Source organism: Triticum aestivum, chromosome 1B (genome assembly GCF_018294505.1).
Source record: "Triticum aestivum cultivar Chinese Spring chromosome 1B, IWGSC CS RefSeq v2.1, whole genome shotgun sequence".
Taxonomy (NCBI): Eukaryota; Viridiplantae; Streptophyta; class Magnoliopsida; order Poales; family Poaceae; genus Triticum; species Triticum aestivum.
This window is the reverse complement of record NC_057795.1, coordinates 673,088,939-673,091,949: the sequence shown is the minus strand read 5'-3', so window position 1 is coordinate 673,091,949 and position 3,011 is coordinate 673,088,939.

The window sequence follows — 3,011 nt, the reverse complement described above, 5'->3', positions numbered from 1 at the left end:
GCCGCAGGATGTACTCGTTCTGTGTTGGCTCGAGGAGAAAATAGGAGGTGGTGGCCGGCGCCTAGTCAATCGGCAGAAAGAGGAGGAGCAACACGTGGGGCGCGAGCATGATCAAAAGGGTTGGCTGGGCATTTATAGGCTGAGATACGAAGATGGCTTGTGCAATGAGCGGGCGGAGAACGCGGAGAGACGTCGTATTGAGGGGCAATCCGCGTGAGGAGGCGGCGGCCAATAGATGGAACAAGATGGAGGGATTAATGGAGGAAGAGGAGGAGGCGGAGAGATATAGTACTTACTGGTAGCAATTAAAGGAGGTGCGTTAAGGTTGCCTGATTCCGAGGAGAGATAACTTCGAGAAAATTAATGATGGAAGGTTTGTTAAGTTTCTTCCTTAACAATCGGTTGGCAGTTTCAGTTTATTCCTGGCTAATTAATTAACTACTATATGTTGTGAATGAATCACGTCAGATTTCTGCATGGTGATGCCTAATCCTTTCCCTTGTCTCTCCTAACAAAACACGTGTCCCCTTCCTGCTATAATGAAAAGAAAAACACATCTTCCCTAGTGGATTTCATATATTACTCCAGTACATACATTAGAGAAGAGCAGAGAGGAAAACACTTGTAGCAGAGAGTAATATATAAGAGTAAAAGGCCACCTTCAACGCTTGATGCTAGCCCAAGGCGCTAGGATTTCTTTCGGAGCCGATCTGCATTTGAGCCCCCAAATCCCGACATCATCTCTAGCAAAGATGCCAAAAGCAGTTTGCCCTGTACATGGTAGACTATGAAAGTTTTTTCCAGTCGGAGAAGACGCTTAGATTATTTTTAATTAAGTTATTTAACCCAGCTACGCAGATTCAATTCAAATAAGCTAGCTACGCAGATTCAATTCAAATAAGAATGATTGTGAGAACAACTTATAAGTCTAACAGAACCATCATCAAGATTCAAAAGTAGTAATTCCCACATAATTAACACACACCACGGATCGATTATCTTCAATATTCATTGTCACATAATCTTGATGCAAACAACACCAAAAGAGAGGAAAGTACACGGTGGCCTCCTCCTCATCAAAGTGACCCGCCAGGGCCGGTCCCGATCTTTGGACCTCCTGGTCTGCGAGCCGCTCGCCCAGCGCCACCAAGGTATCAGTTCCAATAACACAATATATAAATCAACCAACCATCACCAGGTAGTTACTATTAACCGAATTAACGAGGTACTCCCTCTGTTCCAAAATAGATGACTCAAGTTTGAACGGAGGGAGTAGCATTCATGTCCGGCTCAAGTAGGAAGCGGACGACGAAGAAATTCGTTCCCCACCCACCACCCACTTAATAGCCAATATCGATGACCTAACCGACGTGCTCGACTTTGACTCCGAAGACATCGACGGTATGGACGACGATGCAGGAGATGAACAGGAACCACCGCCTATCGGGCGCTGGACAATCACCTCATCATATGACATATATACGGTGGACACACCCAATAAAGGCAATGGCGATGGGGCGACGGAGGATAAACCCCCAGAAAAGCAATCTAGGCACCAGCGTCATAGGCGCCGCTCCAAGCCCAGCCATAGCAAAAATGACGATACCGGCACAAGAGATGACAATAGTCCTGATGGTGCCGAAGACGAAAACAATCTTGCCGAGCCCAGCTTTGAGCAGGCCGAGCACGAAGATGGGCAAACTAGCCCTAAGGAACAGGCAACAGATGGGGAATCAGAGGATGACAATTACATGCCTCTCTCCGAAGACGATGTGAGCCTTGGCGACGACGAATTCATCGTGCCCGAGGATCCTGCCAAGTAGGAGCGCTTCAAGCGCCGGCTTATGGCCACTGCAAAAAGCCTGAAGAAAAAACAGCAACAGCTTCAAGCAGACCAAGATCTGCTAACTGATAGATGGACCGAGGTCCTGGCTGCCGAGGAATACAGAGTCGAGCGCCCTACAAAAAATTACCCAAAGCGCAGGTTGCTACCTCAACTCGAGGAGGAGGCATTAAAGCCCTCACTACCAGCGCATGATGCGTCTGACCGACCACCCCGTGGCCGAGACAAAGCAGCCTACAAGCCTGAAGTCCAGATCGCACCCCGTTGCCAAACAAGCAAAAACACGCAGGCCGGGGGCTACACGAAGGACCTGCGAGACGTATTGGAAAACAAAGCAGGACAGTCAAGATCGATCTACGGATTGCGGGGGCACGCCACAATACGCGACGATGACCATCACGCCGGACACACTAAACAAAAGTCCGGCCGGGCCGAATACAACAGACCAGTCTCATTCGAACTACGTCGCGACGTAGCCTGGTATAGAGGCGCAGCACACACCCTATGCTTCACTGATAGAGTAATGGATCATGAATTCCCAAAATGGTTTAAACCCGTAAACACTGAATCTTACGAGGGTACTACAGACCCCGCGGTTTGGATAGAAGATTTCTTCCTACACATTCATATGGCCTGCGGCGATGATCTACACGCCATCAAGTACCTCCCGCTAAAACTCAAGGGACCAGCTCGGCATTGGCTGAATAGCTTGCCAGCAAACTCCATCGGGAGTTAGGAGAACCTGGCAGACGCATTCCTTGACAACTTTCAGGGCACTTATGTGCGACCACCGGATGCTGATGACCTAAGTCACATAACACAACAGCCCGTAGAGTCAGCCAGGAAACATCCGCGATGAGTGGCTTGCCCGACATCTCGGCCAAGAAAAGCCAAAGTTCATGGCAGCCCTCACAACACTCATGACCCGCTTCTATGCGGGCGAGGATAGCTGGTTGGCTCGTAGCAACAACATAGCAAGCAACTCTGGCACATCAAAAGCCAGGGATAGCAATGACAAACCACAGCGCAACAAATATAAGCGTCGCAAAAACAGCGATAACACCGAAGACACGGCAGTCAATGCCGGATTCAGTGGCTCCAAGTCCGGTCAGCGGAAGAAGCCATTCAACAAAAACAATTCAGGCCCGTCCAGTTTGGATCGCATACT